The sequence below is a fragment of the Dromiciops gliroides genome, chromosome 1 (assembly GCF_019393635.1).
Source record: "Dromiciops gliroides isolate mDroGli1 chromosome 1, mDroGli1.pri, whole genome shotgun sequence".
NCBI lineage: Eukaryota > Metazoa > Chordata > Mammalia > Microbiotheria > Microbiotheriidae > Dromiciops > Dromiciops gliroides.
The window spans coordinates 28,606,090-28,627,473 of NC_057861.1; the positions used below are offsets into that span (position 1 = coordinate 28,606,090).

Genomic DNA, 21,384 nt, shown 5'->3' on the forward strand with positions numbered 1-21,384 from the left:
ATAGCTAGAAGAGAACTTAGAACATGGAATGTCAGAACTCAGGACACAGAATATCTCAGTTGGGAGGGACCTCAGGACCCAGAACGTCAGACCTGCAAGTGGGGAGAAGGAAGGAAGCACCTTTAGAATATGAACTGTCCGAGCTGGAAAGGCCCTTAGAACGTGGAATGGACAGAACCTTAGAACACAGGGTATCAAAGAAAGTTGAGAACCTAGAACAGGAAAAGTCAGAGCTGAGAGGAAATGTAGATTCCACTGTGGTCCACACCCTTCACTGTACAGAGGGGACATCTCAGGACCAGAGGCAGAAGTGATGGGTCACATGACTTCCCACTGGCTGTCTGGATTTGAACCCAGCCCTGATTCTAAATCCAGTGCTCCTGCCCCTTCAAACCCAGATTTGTTGGGCAGACCAAGGCCCACCAAGGTGCCCAAGACTGGGGGAGATAGCTCTGGGCATGGTGACCTGGCTCCCTTGGCCTCCCATTCCCCATCACTCTCACTGGGGTTTCCTGCATTACCTTGGACTCCCAGAAAACATTTATCGGCTTTGCACATGCTGTTAGAACAGGAAATGTCCTCCCGCATCCTCCCCTCCCCCCCACAGCCCTGTATGCAAGGACCAGGGAAGCTCTGGGCTCTGCTACTTCCTCAGTCATCCCCTAGCCAGCCAGAGCCCAGGGCCCCACACTAGAAGATCAGGGAGGGGGTTCAGATACTGACTCCCCTTGGGTGAAGACTTTTAGGAGAGGGCCTGAGCCAAGAAACGCGAGGGGCACATCGGAGTCCCTTAAATGATAGCAGAATGACCACTGAACTGAACTGAATCCAGCCCTCTGAGACTGGGGGCTGCTGGGTTGGGACTGCTGAGCCCTTGATGTCCCACCCCTGGGAGGAGGAGGTAGACTGTCAGCCACTGGGAGGGCTTTTTGGCACTTTTTTTGGCGGGGGTGGGGGGGTGGAGTATCTCATACCATTTCTCAGCCAGCTTTTTGTTTTTGTTTTTTTTGCAGGTTAAGTTACTTGCCCAGGGTCACACAGCTAGTGAGGCTGGATTTGAACTCAGGTCCTCCTGAATCCAGGGCCAGTGCTTTATCCACTGTGCCACCTAACTGCCCCTTCAGCCAGCTCTTTTCACTGAGATGGGGCGGTGGTTGGCTGGGGGTCAGGAGGCCTTGGTTCTAGTTCCAGGTCTGCCAACTATCCAACTGTGTGACTTTAGGTAACACTATGGGCCTCCACTTTGTCATCTTTAAAATAGGGGCAGCAGTACCTTCTCCCCCTTGAAGGTCAAATAAAGAAGGCACCCCTGAGTGCTCTGGAAAATTCAATGCTCTAAACCACCCCCTAAATAAAATAAAATTAAAAAAAAATTCAATGCTCTGTCCCAAATTGGAGCATCATAGATTTAGAGATGGAAGGGACCCTAGTGATTAGTGAGGCCAATTCCTCCCGTTTTATAGATGAGGAAACTGAGGCTGGAAAAGGTTCTGAGGCAGGATTTGAATCCAGGACCTCATGACTCCAAGTTCAGCACTTTAGCCATTTATATCACACTGTTCTTCCAAGGGACATTTTTTTCCTTCTCTACTGCAGTTGGTATGGAAGACTGCCGTCTTTCTCCTGTCTCCTCTCCCCACCCCCACCCCCCCCTCCCCCGTATCCACCAATCCCTAGCCTCCCCCACTTCTATCAGGGCTTCCAGCCTGTCTGTGAGTCAGCAGCCTAGATGGCTTTGACTTCCTACTATACAGAGCCAGAGATCCCCCCCTCTCCCAACCCCAGGGGCCTGGAGTCTTCGAGCAGCTGTAAATACCCCTGGACCAGAGACAGGATCAAGCTGGGAGGCCAGGACGATGCCCAAGCCCGGTCCTGGCAGGCCCAGAGAGCTGGGGCGGGGAGGGGGAGCCCACTGGACATGCCCCACCGGACACAACAGAAGCAAGAGGCTGACTGCAGGCTAAATGAACTCCCCAAACAATTCTTCCCCTGCTTCTCCACCATATTGTGACTCTTACCCACCCCAACTCTCTTCCCAATCCACTCCCCTTCCCAGGGGCCTGTCATCTTAGTGAAGGGCTTCCAGATTTCCTGCTCAAGCTTGGCTAAGTCTCTTAACCTCTATGAACCTCTCTTGTCTTCCCACTGGGGCAGCCGACTGGTTCAGTGAGTACAGATTGCTGAGCTTGGAGTCAGGAAGACTCGAGTTCAAATCCTCCTTCACACACTTACTAGCTGTGGCACCCTTTCCTTATCTGTGAAATGAGAGGACTTGGTAACATCAAAGGCCCCTTCTTCCTCTCAACTCCTGATTCTTAAATAATAGGTGAAGATTGCACACACATGATTTTAAGCATCACAGCAGCTCTCCAAAGGAGAGTTAGTAGGATCATCCCCATAGCACAGATGAGAAAACTGAGGCTCAAAGCAGTTCACTGACTTCTTATGCTTATTTTGGGGGTTGGGGGGGTAACTACCAGGTAAGAAAACTCCCTTACCCCATGGAGGAATGTGGATTCCAAAGTGAGTCAGTACCTTCTTTTCAACTTACAGAGGTGCCTAGACCAATGGTCTCAAATTCAAATGAAAAAGAGACCAGCTGCATATTGATTGAGAAAACCATATATCAGCATTATCTATGTCCTATTGTGTTTTTATTTGTTTTGTTAAATATTTCCCAATTACGGGCAGCTAGGTGGTGCAGTGGATAGAGCACAGGCCCTGGATTCAGGAGGACCTGGGTTCAAATCTGGCCTCAGACACTTGACACTTACTAGCTGTGTGACCCTGGGCAAGTCACTTAACCCCAATTGCCTCACCAAAAATAAAATAAAATAAAATTAAATTAAATTAAAAATATATATACATACATATATGTTTCCCAATTACATTTGAATAAGATTCAGGCTGTACTCTCATACCTCTAACCTAGAGCACAGAGAGGTTATGGGATTTAACCAGTGTCACACAGCCAGTATGCGTTACAGGTGAGATTTGAACAAGGGTCTTTCTTGTTGGCTCTCTATCCAATACACCATGCTGCCTCTCCTGGTTTGATAGGTGAGAAAATGGACTCAGAGAGGCCAAGGACCTTGCCCAAGGTCACCAGGCATAAAAGGTCAGAGGAAGGTTTCCAAGATGAGTCTCCACATGCATTGTCTTGTCCATTGTACCACACTGCCTCCAGAAAATATTCTCCTCATGCCTCCGTCCCCTTTTGTCCCTCACTGGAAGTAGAGCTGGGAGGAATCTTAGAAACCTTCTCATACAACCTCTTTGATACAGACAGGGAAACTGAGGCTTAGAGAGGGGAAAGAGCTTGGCCCAAGGTCAGACACCCCAATATCTCCAGACCATCCTAGAATCTGTAGGGAAAAGTCTGTGTGTGTGTGTGTGTGTGTGTGTGTGTGTATGCGTGTGGGGTCCCTTCCCAGACGCAGGCCCCTCAAAAGCAATGACATGTGGAGGGACAGAGGGAGATCCATTCTGGAACTGGCCTGGGGCTAACTCTGGGATGCAGGCTGGCAGTCACGTGACCTAGGCTTGCCAGGAGCCCTCGCCGGCCATTGATCCCTCCACCCTCATGTGTCATTTGGGTGTCCCTTCTGCCTGAATGGTCACTGACACGGGGGTACTGACTCAGTTCCAGCACTAGGGCCTCTGAGAGGCGCATGAGCCTGGGAACTCAAACTCCTGGGTTCAATTAGCTCCTGACTCATTGTTTGACCCAAAAGGAGTCACTTCCCTTCCCAGATCCTCAGGGGAATGGGGAATGAGGATCTTCTGGGTAAGGATGAGCCCCCTCTGGCAAGAGAATCTGGCAGAGATCAGGACATTCCTGGGGGGGGGGAGAAAGCCCCTCCCTGGAGTGACTCGTCTACCTGCTCCCATCCCCTTACACTGTTTTTTACTCTTTCCTAACTCTGTCCCCTGCCCCTACCCTGCTCCTTCCTTCCCGCCCCAGCTCTGCCTGACCTCTCCAGGCTTCTATGACCCCCCCCACTCCACCCCCAACCCCATGTAAAGCAGTGGTGACAAACTGCTTGTCCATCCCTACCACATGGTATCAGTTTCTGTTTGCAAGACCCAAGATGGGAGTTTTCCAGGAAACTTGAAATAAATGTCCCTCTAGCTCTGGGAATCCAGGATAGAGCTCATCTTTGGGGTCTCTCCTTTGAATGGGTAAGGGCTGGAGATAATACTCTCCACAAAGCCTGAAATATCAAAGGGACCTGGACGAGTGTTCCCATTCCACAGCCTTGTGCCAACCTGGGACTGCCTCATTCCCAACAATGTGTCTACTCCTGGCTGTTTTTCAAGGGATGCTGGTGGCAAAAGAATTCCGCCTGGCACTGGGTACCCCCTGCCTGCCAGCCTGCCTGCCTGCCTCTGACAAGCTCCCAGCCAGACCTCTGGGGCATTCCACCCCCCCCCATGCCAAAACTCTTGCAGGCTGCCTTATGCCCCGGGGTCAGGCAGATGAGTAACGAGAGGGGCACCCAGAAAGAACACCCCCTGAATAGCGTCTCTTCCAAGGCCGGCTGGCCCTTCAGGAGAGGCAGTGCTGCCCCAGCTCATCCAAATGTCTGGGTACCCTGGCACAAAGTCGGGACAGGCAGGAGGTCTAAGGAGTGCTAAGTTGGCAGCAATGCCATCTGGAAACTGTCAACTTCAGAGAGCCAACTCAAATACATTTAGCCAAGCTCTGCTACATTTTCATTTTTTTGAAAAAAAAAAAGAAATTTATATTTATAGGGAAAAGCACTGAGTCCAAGCCCCTGGAAGGATACTCCACAGTGTGTTTTGGGGAAGAAGGGGGAGGAGATGTGAGAATAGAGAAGACAAACAGATGTGATTCAGGGTCCAGGACAGGAAATTTTTCTTTCCCAAACTCTGGGAGCCCCAAGCATTTGTTCTTAAGATTCTAGGGTCCCTCCCCCACCCCTTCCTTCTTGCCCCCTCTCTGGTCATCATTCTTAGTTCCAGCTCTAGTAATAATAAGTAACATTGACAGAATGCTGTAAAGGTTTTACAAAGCACTTTATATACATTATTTCATTTTCTCTCAAAAAAGGTTGGTACTATCAGACCCAGAAACAGAGAGGGTTAAGCATGGCCCAGGGTCACACAGCTATTAGGGGGTAGAGAGAGGATTCTAACCCAAGTTCATCCAGATTTCCAAGTCAAGCATACCACACACTGGCTCTTGGGGCAGAAGTGACTTTCAAAGCTTTCATCTATTGTTTCCAGCTCCTAGGTGGGTCCCTGTACCAGAGACTGGCCTGCCTTCCCTCCCCACCTCCCATTCTAGCCTGCTTCCCTAGAGGACCATGGGATTTGGAGTCTGAAGGGACCACAGGACCATCACACAATAAAGATCATGGATTTATAATTTATAATTCCATCCCAATAGAATTTGCATGTGCTTTCATAGTCCCTGGCACCTACCACAGAGCCTGGCACAAAGCAGGTAGTTAATAAATGCTTATTGACTAGTTGCTTTACATATAGTTGGGACTGTGGAGTTCGCCTAGTCACAGCATCAGAGAACTTTGAAGTTGGGAGGGAGCCCGGGTGCCATGGAGGCTAACCTGTACCCCCAATAGAATCCCCTCTATGATATCTACAACCCCAGTGGGAATCCAGCTCCTGCTTGAATACTTCTGGTGATGGGGAACCCACTACCTCTAGAGCTCCCCTTTGGGCAGCCCTAATAGCAAGGAAGGTCTTGCTTACAATGAGCCTCTAGAAATTGTTCCCAGTTCTGTACCACCCAGCCCCTAAGCTGAGGCCCAGAGAAGGGAAATGAGGGTCCCAAGATCACATTTAGTTGAGTGGGAACTAAAACCTAGAGCCCTCAACTATATGGATCCAGGACTCTTTCTATCCCTTCTCATGGCCCTACCTCATCAACACAGAACCCCAGTTTGGATTGGGATCCTACCTGATGCCACAGTAAGGGCTCCTTCCAAATAATCATGAAGGACTTTGAAAGGAGGGTACTGTCCTGCTCTCTCTCCTATAAGACAGTGGGAGAGTATCTGAGAGAGAGAGACAGAGGGGGGCAGCTAGGTGGCACCATAGTGGATAAAGCACCAGCCCTGGATTCAGGAGGACCTGAGTTCAAATTTGACCTCAGACACTTGACACTTACTAGCTGTGTGACCCTGGGCAAGTCACTTAACCCTCATTGCCCTGCCCCCCCCCAAAAGAGAGAGACAGAGAAAGACAGAGAGACAGAAACAAAGACAGAAACACATACAGAGACAGACAGAAACAATGAGACACAGAAACAGAGACAGAGACAGAGAAGAGATGGTAATTCTCTGCAGTTTTTCTCAAAGGCCCAGAATTTAAATTCTGCTCTGAGTGATAATCCAGGTTTCCTCTGTGGCACACAGGGATAGGGCACCCGTCTCCCTCGCCATCCAGGGACTAAAATCTTTCAAGCCCCATTTGTGTTCCCTTAAGCACCCAGTGAGGGACGTCCCAGGCTGGCTTGAGGAAACTGCCCCGGTTTTAAATGGGAAGTCAAACGATGCTGGCCTGCTTCCCTGTCTCCCAGCTGAGGCTAGCAGGCACTGTGGGGAGGTGCCCCCTCCAGTTCTTGGACTGGGGGAATTAGAAGGCAAAAAGACCACAGGATGGTGGGTCTCCAGCTCGGAGGGACCTTGGAGGCCAGTGTCCCAGTCTAGAGAAGTGACTTGCCCAAGGTTGCTCAGCTTTTAAATGGCAGAGACAGTGTTGGGTTTTTGACTCCAAAGTCAAGTTTTATGGCTCAGACTACAAAAGACAAACAGAGAGATAAGATCTTTCAGTAGCGTCCTTGTTCTTCCTCTAGGCTGATCCAAGACACCCTAGGGACTCCCCCTTCCTCATCTGAGGTAAAGCCTTAGGAGTTTCTCGGGGCCCCCGGGCAGTCAGTCAGCAAACATTTAAGTTGCCTGGGCCCCCAGTGCCTCCCTCCTCCACTATCTCCGGGCTGGAGGGTGGGGGAAGGGCAGCAGAGTGGGGGTGGGGATGGGGTGAGGGTGGGGGAATGTCAAAGGAGGATGGGGAAGAGAAACAAGGAAATATGGTAATCAGGCAAATGGGCCAGGACTTCGTTGCACGCCCCCCACTCCAAGTTCCTCAAATCCCCCCAGGTCACCCCAGGCCCAAACACACCAAGACTGACAAGAGGGGATTTCTGAGCGACACATGACAGCTATCTAAAATACCCAGCTCTGTGGCGAAGGACCCAAAACTTTGACAACCCTCCCCCACGGTGTCTCCTGGGGAAACACCTCGGGTAACATACTCCGGCCCAACCCGAGAGACACATCCCCCTCATAGCTCAGGGAAAAGCTGACGGATGCCGGCAAAATAATCGTGGTGCTCCCGGTGGGGGTCGGTCGGTTCCACGGAGAAGCTGCCAGTCCCAAGAACTCTTTCCTGGGGTCGCCTCTCCAAGGCCACCCCTCAAGCAAAGGCGCTCGGAGACAGAATGGGGAAGGGAGCTGAGTGGAGGAAGAGGGGAGGGCCTGCCTTACGGGGCCCGCTCTACCCCCTCACCCCAGATTTAGCCCCTAGTCAAGAGGAAAAGGGGCAAAGGCTAAGAAGCCGAAGCTCTCCCCAGCCTAGGCTGAGTGTCCCCGGGGGCCAGCGGACTATACTTTCACTTTCTAGAAACTCACAGCAGGGAAGACTCTTTCCTCTCGACAGCACACCCACACACAGCCTTCTCCCCGAACCCGGCCCAGGGGCCTGACCCCTTTGCCAGGACTTGGCCAGTCCGCCTCCCGAGGCCCCTGGACTCGGGATGGGGGCGTTCGATGGTGGCTCCCACTACCATCCAGAAGCGGTCAGTGCCTTAAAATCTAGCCCCCTCCCCAAATGCTTGCAAACCCCTTCCGCCCTTGCCCTGGGGCTGTAACACGTGGGTGGGTGGGCGAAAGCTAAGAATGGGCTTCGCTCCTCTCAGCTGCTCCTAGCCCGGTGAAGCGACAGAGTCGAGGCTGGGCACAAGCGGCTGAGGGAATGCCCACCACGCTTGGAGCAGTTCTACGTCCCCCGTGCCCTCCCCTACCCCCCAGGGGGGCTCCTCTCTCTGGGGAGGGAGCCAGATTGGGGGGCGGGGGGCTTACCTGAGAGAGAAGCCGTGGGGATGGAGCCGGTCCATGGTCTCACTAGTCAGCGGTGTCCTCTCCCACTCCCCCCAAAATCCGCTCAGCCAGTCGCCCCCTCCAGCTCTGTCTCTGGCTGTCTCTCTGTCTCTCCGTGTCTCTCCGGTCTCTGGCTGTCTCTCTCCTCTCACACGCACACACACTCACTCTCTCTCTCTCTCACACACACACACACACACACACACACACACACACACACACACACACACACCACACGCACACGCACACGCACACGCACACACTCACACCGAGCTCAGGAAGGAAACCCGGACTCGGAAAATGGCCAAGGTCTCATCATTTCCGCTGACAGCGCTTGACAGTTGAAGATGAGTCCCGGGGCCAAGCAAACTTTGCCGGGGGCCAGGCGGGAGCGGGCCGCGAGGCGGGCGGCCTGGGCCGGGCCGGGCCGGGCCGGGCGCTCCGAGGGAGGCGGCTGCGGGGAGCACGGCACCAGGAGCGGGAGGCAGCAGTGGTGGCGGCTGGGCTCGGGCGGCAGAGCCCATGCCTCCCTCCGGCCGGCCCTCCCTCCGGCCCTCCCTCTCTCCCTCCCGCCGGTTACGTAAAAGGCTCAGCGCTCCGAGGGACTGGAGGCCGGCAGGGGGTGTGTGCCAGGCGCGCCGCGGCCCCTCCCCTGCCAGGCGCTCCGGGCGCAGGTCGGGGGAGCGCTGGGGCCACCGGGGTGGGGGGGGGCGCACCCCAGGTCGAGGAGGAGACAGAAGCGGCTCCCCCGGGGCTCCGGGCTGGAGGGGAGGAGTTTGGACGGGCGCCTCCGCCTCCTTCCCGAGACTAGGTCACCCCGAGGGGTTAGGATCTGCGGGGCCCAGAGAGCTCCCCGGCTTCCCGCCCTCACCCTGTGGGGTTTGGGAAGAACGGCCGAGTGTGCCCGCCGAGGGCTGCCCCCGACCTACTCACCCCACCCCGGGCACCTAGGAGCACGTGCCAGGGCCCCTAGGCCCGGGAAGCCATTGAGCCGCCGCCCCCTTCTGCAGCCACCCGTGGGGCCCTGGCTCCAAGCGCCCCCAGCCCCGATCTGAGCTAACCCGACCCAACGCCGGCCGACCTAACAACTCTCACGTAGGTCGCACGGGAAGAAATGCCAGTGTTCCAATTGCACAGAGAAGGAAACTGAGTCCCGGGGAAGGGCAGGGACTCCCCCAGGTTGACACACGGCTGGAGTCCCAGCTCTGGTCTTCTTTATCTGCGACCCATATTCCTTTCCCAGTGCCTCGCACACAGCTGGTGCATAATAAATGTTTATGGAACCCGCTACTCACTGATCCAGATGGAGAACTAGCCAAAGTCCTTCGGCTGGCCTCCAGAGCCCTTCCACGGTCTAGTCCAGCCATAGCCCCCGCCTCCCCAGGCTCGAACCTTGCTTGGCTCTGACCAGGCCTCCCAGGGTCTTCCACCCACTCCCTCCCCAGCCCGCGGGAACCTCACCCCAGCAGCCACACTCCCGGCTCACTTACTCTCTAGTCCCTTAGGGCTCTTACTGGCCCTGCTTGGTAACAGGACACGGCCGTGCCCTTCTCAGACGTGCCAGCCTTCTCTCCCCGGGTGATTTTTAAAATTCCCCCCAGCAGGGGTGTTGTCTTCCACCTTGTGGCGTCCCCCGGGGCGCTTCGCCCAGTGCCAGGCACATGGCAAGGTCTCCATGGACGCTCTTGGGAGGAAGGCAGCCTGGGTAAGTGGAGATGCTCCCCTCCCGGGGGGTAGTAACAGGCGGAGGCTAGGGGGGTGGGGTGGGGGCGGTGTAGCCAGGGCGCACAGCTGTCCTCGCTCCCGTGCTCCACTACCTTCAAGCGCCCCCTGCAGGCCTAGGCCCGGGCAAGTCCTTGAGCATTTATTTTGCGCCCGCTATGTGCAGGAGGCGGGCGTGTGTGTGTATTGGGGGGGGGGGGAATACAGAAATGATTAAAAACTAGTCCCGGTTTTCAATGAGTTTACATTCTCCATGGGTCGTCCAACTTATAAACAGATAAGAAAAGTGAGCATAATTTCTCCCGACTTCCCCAGGAGGTGAAAAAAGTTGGAAAACTTTCCAAAGTGGAAGCAATTCGGCTCGGCCGGCAGAGGTGGGGGGAGAGAATCGCTCCCAAGGGAAGGGACGGAGCCCCGATCTTCAGGGCTGGGGTTCTGCAGTTCTGAGCAGGGGTGGGGCTTGGAAGCAGCAGATTAAGAGGAGCGCCCCACACCTGCCCCCGCCCAGGGGCCGCCTTCCCGGCTCGGTGTCTGGGGCGCCCTCTGCCCCAGAGCGGCCAGGAGGTGGGTAGGAGATGCGGTAGGGCGACCGTGTGCAGCCTAGGAAAGGTCCAGATGAGTCTCAAGGACCTGGCGCACCCCGCACGCCGCAAGGTCGCTTTCATTTTCGCTTTTGGGCCACCCTTAGGTCAGTGGGAGGGACGGGGAAGGCTCCCGGCGGCGTGAGCATAGGGTCAGGGGGGCTATGCTCAAAGGCTGCCCTCATCCCCCCACCCCGCCACGATAGCCACCTTCCAAGTGCAGCCCCCAAGACCCGAGCCCTCGTGCAGTGCGGAGACCACTGCCCTGAAAGTTCTCCCGAGGGGCTGCCTGGGAACCCGCTACCTCTGCAGCTTTGCCCCAGGGGGCCCAACCCAGGGCTTCTCTGCAATACTGACCCAGCCGGCACTCTACCCCCTGCAGAGTTCCCCCGAGGCCCCGACCCTGGGACCCTTAAGGGGCCTGACCCAGATCATTTCAATCCAAGCCCTTCCCTGCCCCCCGCACGGGCGACCCCACCTTCCCGCATGGCCAGGGAGCAGGAAACTACTGCCCGACAACTGGAGAAGTGGGTCTTGTTCCGCAGCAATAAGGGTGGGGGATGAGGTCCTTCCGTCAACCGAAGAAAGAGCGTTGGGTTTGGGGGATCTGGATTCGAATTATGTTCTCAACGTGATCTTTGGAAAGTCACTTAACTTAAACACTCCTCAGTTTCATCTTCTGTAAAATAAGGGAGGGTCAGACACTAGGTGACTTCCTAGGTCTCAGCTAACCCCAAATCTTGTAAGCCTGTGATTGATCCATAACCAACCTACAAGCATTGATTAAGGGCCCACTAAGTGCCAGGGACTGAACCAAGCCTTGGGGTAGCCCCTTGAGCCCCTGGCTACTCACCCCTGCCTAGCACTGTATTGGACTATTCCATTTAAGAAGCCTGGTGATTGGATGGAAAGAACACAGTATTTCTGTTCCGATCCTGGTCTTGCTATGGACTACCCATGTGACCTTGGGCAAGTCACTTGATTTCCCGGAGCCTCAGTTTCTTCCTCTGTAAAACCACGGCGGACTAGATGACCTCTAAAGACTTTTCCATCCCGCGAACTGAGACCAGACAATTCCCCAAGGCAAGGAACAAAATCCTGCGACTTTGTGACAAACTGTGCCGACTTTAGAGGGTCGGTGGCAGTAACACTGTTTCTCCCTCCCCACAGCACGTGGGGAAAGAGTTTAAGTTCAAACTCCCACTTTCTCTACATTGTTTCCCCTCCTCTTTAAGAGATTTTCCTTGTTCTCCGTCCTCACAGATCAACCGGTCCCAAGGAGGTCCCTTTACATTTATTCCACGTGCGTGGGTGCATTTTATTATATGCATTTAAAAACGTGATTTTGAGGAGACCTGAGGCTGTCCAAGAGGTTCCGGCCACAAAAGGAGGAGAATCCTTGGCTAGAAGAGACCTCCTTATTGGATGATTCTCAAATCTGCTTATTCTGTCCTAACCTCTTTACTGACCTCGTCCCATAGCTCCAACTATCTTTCAGTCAGCTTCTACCGGATTGTCCACATGCAACGTGTCCAAAACTGCAGCCTTCCCCATTACAGTAAAGGGAGGGCACCGCCAATCAGGCTCCCGTTCCCTCAGACTGGAAACCGAGGTATCATCCTCGGCTTCTCACTATCTCTCACTCCCCTACGCTCCCCATGGAATCTGTTGCCAAGGCCGGTTGATTTCACCTTTGCAACTTCTCTCAAATTTGCCCCCGACCCCCTTCTCTCCTCTGGCCCCCACCCCAGTGCAGGCCCTCACTGCTCAGGTCTGGACTATTTGCAATAGCTGTTGGTGGGTCTGCCTGACTGAACTATCTATCCACTATATTGTCTATCCTGATCCTTAGATTCTTTCATGTGCCCGTGAAAATCCCCCCTTCTACAGGAAGTCTTTTTCCAACCCCTCTTCATTCTAGTGCCTTCCCTCTGTTATCTCCTATTTATCCTGTCTATAGCTTGTTAGTTTGTTGTCTCCTCCCATTAGATTTTTTTTTAAGTGAGGCAATTGGGGTTAAGTGACTTGCCCAGGGTCACACAGCTAGTAAGTGTTAAATGTCTGAGGTCGGATTTGAACCCAGGTACTCCTGAATCCAGGGCCGGTGCTCTATCCACTGCACCACCCAGCTGCCCCTCTCCCATTAGATTTTAAGCTCCTTGAGGGCAGGGACTGTCTTTTGCCTCTTTTTGTATGCCCAGTGTTTAACATAGTGCCTGGCACATAGTAGTTGCTTAATCAATGTTTATAGGCCAACTTATTCAGATGAAGAAACTGAGAACCTGAGATGTTAATTACTCACCCTACCTGGGTCACAAAGGCAGTAGAATGGAAGGGCTAGAATTTGAACACAGGTCCCAGGTCTTGCCATTTAGCACTCTTTCCACAGCACCACACAGTTTTAGAGCTGTCAAGAACCTTAGACATCATTTAGTCCAGACCATTTTATTTTTTCTACCCTATTTTAAAAATTAATTATCTTTTGTTTTTTCATCACCTTCATTTCTGAATTATATCCCTCCTCACTCTCCTAAATGGCCAGTCATTTCTCATAAAAATAAATAAAAAAACCAACCTAGCCAACTTGACACATCAACCTCATCTGATAGTGTATGCAATATTCTAAACCCACAGTCTCCCACCTCCAAAATTAAGGGTGGAAAGTACACTTTCTCACCCTTTCTCTGGGACCAAGCTTGATCCTTATAATTGTACAACATTCAATTTAAGGATTGTTGTTGGTTTTTTAAGTCCTTCCCTTTTACAGTTGAGGAAATAGAAGCTGTAACTTTCAAGGCTGGTCAGTTTTTGTGTGTTGTTTTTTTTTGTGGGGGGGGATGAGGGTTAAGTGACTTGCCCAAGGTCACACAGATAATAAGTATCAAGTGTCTGAGGTTAGATTTGAACCCAGGTCCTCCTGAATCCAGGGCTGGTGCTTTATCTACTGCTCCACCTAGCTGCTCCCAGCTGTCACTTTCTAAATGACTTGGCCAAGGTTACAGAGATATGTAAGTGAGACTGTCTAGATTGGAATCCAGTGTTCCTATCACTGAATTCTTTGTAAAAACTGGGACTCTACTGCAGAGAACTTAAGCTTTCCCTGTAATTCCAGAAAAGGGAAATGTTAAAAGGTCAGGACAGAAAACTTGTTTCTCAGGTCTACCTGAGGAGGAAAAAAAAAAAAAAAGATGTGGGATCTCAGCAATGGAGCTGGGTCTGCCTGGCTTCAATTCCTGGCCTTGTTTGATCCTAGGCAAGCAAGAACTGTTTTCTCTGGCATCTTATTCCCCACTTGGAAGGTCAAGATTGCTCTGTTCTCAGCAGGAGGTATCACACCATAGTTAAAAAGCTGGAGGGGACCACTTGGTAGGTATCCCTTAGATACAGTTTGAAGTCACTCCCCACCCTCTCCCCGAAAAAAGAACCTCAGACAGTAAAATAATAGGACCCACCTTGAACTTCTAAAGAGTAGTATGGCATCAGGCAAGCAATAAATCAACCAACGAGCATTAATTAAGCACCTACTATGTGCTAGGCACCACACAAGGCCCTGGAGCCCCAGAAACAAAACCAAAAAACTTTCTTGCCTCAAGAAGTTTACAATGAGGAGCAGCTAGGTGGCTCAGTGGATAGAGCACTGGCCCTGGAGTCAGGAGTACCTGAGTTCAAATCCGGCCTCAGACACTTAATACTGACTAGCTGTGTGACCCTGGGCAAGTCACTTAACCCCAATTGCCTCACTAAAAAAAAAAAAGTAAAAACAAAAAAACAACAACAAAAAGAAGTTTACAATGAGCCCCTTGTGCTCCCCTCTCCACCACTATCTCTATCCAGTCTGATTTCTTTGAATCTTGTCCTGTTTTTTTTTATCTCTCTCTCCTGGAATTCTGGGCCTAAAGGAATGGGAATTCCCAACCTTACGGAATTCCATACTTCTTCCAGTCAGCAGTGATCCCTATTTAAGATGTCAGGGGCCCATAAAACTGCAATCCAGCATTCTTGGAAAAGGCAAAAAAGAGTGTTGAGGGCAGCCAGGTGGTACACCAGCCCTGGATTCAGGAGGACTTGAGTTCAAGTGCGGCCTCAGACACTTGACACTTACTAGCTGTGTGACCCTGGGCAAGTCACTTAGCCCTCATTGACCAGCAAAAAAAAAAAAAAAAAAAGTTGAGTCCTTGGGAATTTGAGCCTCCACGAATGAGAATTGTATGTTCTTTGCTAAGGTCATAGAATCCCAAGACATCAATACCTTCCCCTCTCCCCATTTGAGGAAGCTGGAGGATTTATGTGATTTGCAAAGGTAACATTTGAACCCAAGTCTTTGCTGACTCCATTTTCAGTGTTCTTTCTGGGGGCCAAGGTGGATCCCTCAATGGTCTGCCACTCAGACACTTACTAGCTATGTGACCCTGGGCAAGTCACTTAACCCCAGTTGCTTCAACCATCTGGGGCCATCTGCAGTCATCCAGATCTGTATCTTGCCCCTGGACCCAGATGGCTTTGGAGGAGACAGTGAGGTTGGTGACCTTGCACAGCCCTCTCTCCCTTAAATCCAATTCACTGCAAGTCATGACATCATCTGCTGTCATGGTCCTCTTAGAGAACGAAGGACAAGATGATAATAACAACTAACATTTGATGTAGCTTTAAGATTTGCAAAGTATTTTACAAATGTTCTCTCAGAGATTGCCTTTTGCCTCTAGTGCTTAGCACCTGGCACATAGTAGGTGCTTAATAAATGTCATTTGATCGTCCCAACAATCCTGGGAAGTAGGGTTCTATGATTTCCCCCCATTTTATAGGTCAGGAAACTGAGGCTAAGAGAGATTAAGTGACTTGCCCTTGGTCACATAGCTGGTGAGTGCTGAGGCAGGACTTGAACCCAGCTCTGTCCTAGCTCCAAGTCTAGTACTTTATGCCACCTAGTTGCCTAGGTGGCTCTCACTTATGTGATCTTCCTTTGTCATGGTGAAGGAGAAGAAGCTCTGACAGAGAATGTGGGTTGAACATTTGACTCTAACTTGTTGGCTCTGTGACCTTGGGCAAGTCACTTAACCCCTCTGGTGCCAGCTGACTTCTCTGTAAAATGAGGTTTAAAAACTGATGTTCTCTAAGGTCCCTCCCAGCTCTAAATTAATTTTGCTATGATTTTCACCATAGCCCTATGAGGAACTTAGAAACATCCATACTCTTTTGGGCGGGGAGGTGTAGGGTGAAGGATGGTCCGGACCTCTGATTTCATCAGTATAGGTAATTCCCAGAAAGAAGCCCCCTCTATTAATGCAGGTAAGTAGTTATCCTGCAATTTATAGTCTTAAGTAGCAGCCAGAGGTGCCGGGAAGTCCAGGGTCCCATGGCTGGTATATGGCAGAAACAGGACTTAAACCAAAATGTGCCCTCCCCACCCCCACAGCCACATCAGTGCTAGACCCTCCTCACCCTGCCATCACATGCCATAAGGTCAGACCCAGGTGATGATGACCTTGAAGTCATCCGATCACATGCCGCCTTCGACAGACTTCCCCCCCCCCCACTCCCAGTGATGGTCTGCTTGGACTTATTTATTCACCTTTCTATGTCTAGCTCCCCAGTGCCTGGTGCATAATAAATGCTTGTTGATTAACTGATACCCTAATGAACAGCGGTTCTTCCACCCCTTTTCACTCTCTCTGTTTCAGGGCTACAGAATCTTAGCTGTCAAAGAACAAATTGCAACCTCACTGTCTTCTCCCCCACTGGCATCTCTCCAAACCTGACCCCCCTGTCAATGTCTCACTATTGTGCCCTATGGAAGGCTTACTCCAAAAATCAATAGATTTCCTTTCATCTTAAACTTTTTCCTTTCTTTTTTTAATCATAAAAGTATTATATTATTTTCTAGTTACATGTAGAGATAGTTTTCAACATTTGTTTTTATAAAATTTCTAGTTTCAAATTTTTCTCCCTCCCTCCCCAAGACAGCAGGCAATCTGATATAGGTTATATATGTATAATCACATTAAACATATTTCTGCATTAGTCATGCCGTGAAAGAATTGAAGCAAAAGGGAAAAACCTCGAAAAAGAACCTTTTCCTTTCTTATTCCTTCCATCTTCTGGCACTTGACGAAACCAGCCTCCCTCCTACATTCTTGTCCACACTTTCAAGCACTAATTGTACTCTACTCACCTCCCCCCCCTCCCCTTCCTCCACCAACTCATTCTTTGTTCCCCGTTGCCACTTCCAGACTCTTCCTCTTATCTCCCTCATTGAAAAAAACGTTCTTCCTTTGAGGTTCAAACGTTCCAAATTTTTCACCAACCCAGATCCTAGTAGCCATTACTTTTCTTTTTTTTGGTGAGGCAATTGGGGTTAAGTGACTTGCCCAAGGTCACACAGCTAGTAAGTGTCAAGTGTCTGAGTCCAGATTTGAACTCAGGTCCTCCTGAATCCAGGGCCCGTGCTTTATCCACTGTGCCACCTAGCTGCTCCGCCATTACTCATGAACTCCCCAGAACATTCTCCCTCCTTCAAAATGAGTTTGGTGTCTCACAGTCTTTCTCTTTTTCCCATCTCCTGATCTCAAAGTAGGGGATTTCACCATGTTAATGTTCCCTCGAATGCCCTAACTCCCTAGTTTCTCCATCTACTCAGTTCCCAAGACTTACTCCTTCCCTCTGCCTCAGGCATGTCTGTAATTTTGACCTTGCCATCACCCATTTCCATGTTCATTAACTCCAAGATCCTTTTACTTGATTGTAGTCTTTAATCATTCTGTTTTCGTCTGTGCTTTGCCTGTTCGTTGCCCTCATCATAACCTCCATCCCCTCCACCTCTGATCTCTTTCCCAGGCCATTAGCTACATTGGCTACACTCTCTTCCCTTCCCAATCTGATCTCTTGGTGACTCTACACTATCAACTATCTACTCTACACTATCTTCTCTCAAGTCCCTTGCCTTCTCATCCTGTCATCAATTTACAAAACCCCAACCCTGGATCATCCCCACCATTTGTCTTTTTCGTTCTAATTCATGGGCTGCTAAATGGAACTTTAAAAAAAGCATGAAATCTTGCTGATTGGGTCTACCACAAATATTTGTTACATAATCTCAATTGGCCCCTCACCGCAGGAAGGTAACCTTTCTACTCCTTCCTAATTGATTATCTCACTTGCCACAGTAGTTGTATTTAACTAGACTTATATTTAAGTCTCCCACAGCCTCTCCCCACCTTTTTGGTTGAGGACCTCAACCTATAAGCTTCACTAGAAATATTGAGTCTGAGAACTTCCTCTTCTCCTCTTCTCCTCTTCTCCTCTCATAATCTTCTGACATTGTCTTCCATTATCTTTTCCTTCACTTCGTCTCCCTTAGAAAAGATGCTCCCGGGGGCAGCTAGGTGGCGCAGTGGATAGAGCACCGGCCCTGGATTCAGGAGTACCTGAGTTCAAATCCGACCTCAGACACTTAACACTTACTAGCTGTGTGACCCTGGGCAAGTCACTTAACCCCAATTGCCTCACTAAAAAAAAAAAAAAGAAAGAAAAAAAAAAGAAAGAAAAAAAAAAAGAAAAGATGCTCCCTCTCTATGCCCAGAAAAATCCCTTACCTGCAAAAGTGATCCGATCCAGTCTTCTATCATCCTCACTCTCTAACTTATCTTCAGTCTGAGCCTTTCTGCTGGCCTCTTCTCTACTGCCTACAAACTTAGGTCTCCCCTTCATCCCTTAAAAAAAAAAACAACCTCCAGGGGCAGCTAGGTGGCACAGTGGATAAAGCACCAGTCCTGGATTCAGGAGTACCTGAGTTCAAATCTGACCTCAGACACTTGACACCTACTAGCTGTGTGACCTTGGGCAAGTCACTTAACCCCCATTGCCCCACAAAAGAACAACAACAAAAATAAACAAACAAAAACAACTACCCCAAAACCAAAAACCCTTTGCTTGATCCTCCCATTCTTTTTTTTGGGGGGGGGGCGGCTAATGAGGGTTAAGTGACTTGCCCAGGATCACACAGCTAGTAAGTGTCTACTGTCTGAGGCCAGATTTGAATTCAGTTGCTCCTGAATCCAGGGCCGGTGCTTCATCCATTGCACCACCTAGCTGCCCCAATAACTACTTTTTGATTGTCAGAGAAAGGATTACAAAGCACCCTGTGCCATGCCACCTTTTACCTTATAGAAGAGGAAACTGAGAAGATGTAGAATAAGTTGCCCAAGGTGACTTTGCTGGTTAATGGTGTCCAGGTTTAAGTGTCCAGCCTAGCTGATGGAAGCTGATCTAGCTTGTGTTTGGCATTTGGAGGCTACAGTGGTCTTGGGGAATGAGTCGGCCTCACAGATGAGAACAATAGCTGACATTTATATAACCTGTCCCAAGGTCTATGTCACCATAAGTCCCCTTGACAACATTTCTAGTCTCTGCTTAAAGATCACTAGTGAGGAGGAAATGTATTGCCCTTGAGCTAGGAAGTTCCACTTTGGGAGATCCCTAGTTTTTCCTGACATCATGCCTAAATTTGCCTCTCTGTAACTTCCAGCCATTGTTCTTCATTGTGGGGCCAAACAGCACATAGTTAATCCCTTTTCTTTTCTTTTTCTTTTTTAAAATTTCTTTTTCTTTTTTTAGTGAGGCAATTGGGGTTAAGTGACTTGCCCAGGGTCACACAGCTAGTAAGTGTTAAGTGTCTGAGGCTGGATTTGAACTCAGGTCCTCCTGACTCCAGGGCTGGTGCTCTATCCACTGTGCCACCTAGCTGCCCCTGTTAATCCCTTTTCTACCCGAGAATTTTCCAAATAAAAGAAAGCTGGGATGGCCCTTCTAAAGCTTCTCATTGGTTAACAAACTGCCAATTACATAGGAGTAGGAGTCACGATATTGGGTTCTAGGATATTGGGATTAAGTTCAGTATATTGGATGCCACCTACTGTGTGACTTTGTATGAGTCCCTTTGCCTCTCTGGGACTCACAGGTTTTGTTTTTGTTTTGGGTTTTGTTTTTTTTTTTTGCCTTTTTTTTGTTTGTTTGTTTTGTTTTTGGTTTCCCCTATAAAATGGTAGAATTGTACTAGACCATTTCTCAGGTCTCTCCTAGCTCTGGGCCATTCTGATGGGCAGAGAAAAGCTAGCTTGTGGAAGATGCAAAACAATTTAAGGCCCAGGCCCCGCCTTCAGTGAACTGACAGCCTTTAGATGGGAATAAGCATAGTAAGGCAGAATATGTTAAATGCCCAAATAAATGGAAGTACAGATGAAGGCTGAAGGATTCATGGGTCTTAGAATTGGAAGGAATTCGAAAGATTGTTTAGTCAGTCCAAAGCTCTTTTTGTACAGGTGGGGAAACTGAGGCACAGAGGAGGGGAAGTGACTTGCCTAAGGTCACACAGACTGTAATTAACGACAATCATAACAGAGGCAGAATTCCAGGGGAGAAAGCGGCCCAGTGTTTTCTACACATCTGGCCGATGGGGCCCCCAGCTTCCTGGGGAAGAACATGACCTTGCTGTGGTATTTGCTAAGGATAACCGGAACAATTTTTTTTCCCACTTGGGCTCCTGCCAGGTAGGAAAGTAGGTTACTGAAGCTGAGCTGTTAAATAGCTTAAGTGGGCTCTCCTGGGGACGCAGCAGCAATGGAGAAACAGGCCAGAGAAACTGGGAAATCGATTTTCCCTCCTGTGTCCCCCATCCCAAGCTGGCCCAGTGAAAATGGACAAAGAATGTGCTGAGCCCAGACATGCACGATCATAGATTCACAACTGCAAAAGACCCGAGTCCATCTATTCTAACTCGCTGCCCCCCCCCCATTTTACAGATGAAGAAACAGACTCAGGGAGAGTAAGAGATCTCATCGGATCACAGATCTAAGCCGAAAGGGACCTCAGGGGCCTTCTGCTCCAACTGCCCCCTACTATCCCTCTTTCACAGATGAGAAAACTGAGAACAAGAGGGGAAGACCAGGACTGGACCAAGGCTTGTCTGACCACATGCATGGGTCCAGAGTTAAGAGGGGACTCCTTAGGGAGAGGGTGGAGTTCTAATAGGGTAGCATTTAGATATTCTGTACTTTATCACATTTGATCATCTCAACAAAGCAGATATTATTTGCTCTTTACAGTCTGGGAAACTGAGGCACAGAGAGGTGAAGTAATTAATTGAGGGTCACACACCTAGCAAGTATCTGAGGATCGGAAAAAAAGTCTCTCACTGGAGCAGTATACTATTTGGAAACAGAATGTTTGTTCTTTCAAAAAATATACCCCCCCCCCAAATCCCAGCAATCCCAGAACAAGGCACACATTCCAAGGAAGCTAAAGACAAAAAAAAAAGTCCTGAAAGCACCAAAAGATTCATTTTATTGTCACATAGCACTTTATGTGGTGATAAAAAGCTGTAAACAAAACAAGTCTCCTCAGATTGGGGTCTTGGCTGAGCACAATTTTGAACGTAATAGCATAGTTTAGGGTCCCAGTGGGGAGAATGTGGGAACTCAGAGTCAGGGAGACTTGAGATGAGTGGAATTCTGCCTTAGACACCTGTTAGTTACAGCGAGTCGCAGTCTCTCTCAGGCTCAGTTTCTTCATCAGAGAAACAGGGATAATAAATAGCATCTATCTCTCAGTGTTGAGGGTCAAATGAGATAATATATGGAAAGTACTTTTTAAAAATTTTTTTGAATATTTTATTTTTTCTATTTATATAGAAAGTGCTTTGTGAAAGTTAAAGTGTCATAGAAATGACAGCTATTGTTATTATTAATAATAATATTCAAAAATAATAATATTCAATAAAACTCAACATGAAGTAAGAAATTCAGGAAGAAGGAATTCTGTAAGAGATGATAAATATTTAGAATTTAGTGAAACTTGGAAAGATTGGTACGAATTAATAAAGGCAAGTATGAATGAAGAGAACAGTATGTAAAAACCCTAATGATGTAAATAAAAGTAACACAATA

General features: G+C 49.7%; 1 protein-coding gene across 3 annotated transcripts in view; it reads right to left on the reverse strand.

The window, feature by feature from the left end:
* The window catches only part of SH2B3 (SH2B adaptor protein 3), a 103,149-nt gene extending 93,333 nt beyond the window's left edge, over positions 1-9,816 (reverse strand). Inside the window, exon 1 of one of the 3 annotated variants that reach the window (XM_043979160.1) lies at positions 9,635-9,816. The gene's annotated coding sequence lies outside the window, so the exon portion shown is untranslated. Of the gene's footprint in view, positions 1-8,126; positions 8,540-9,634 lie in introns of those variants that run through there. The other 2 variants (XM_043979161.1, XM_043979159.1) reach the window with 2 other exon arrangements.
* Between the last annotated feature and the right edge of the window lie 11,568 nt (positions 9,817-21,384).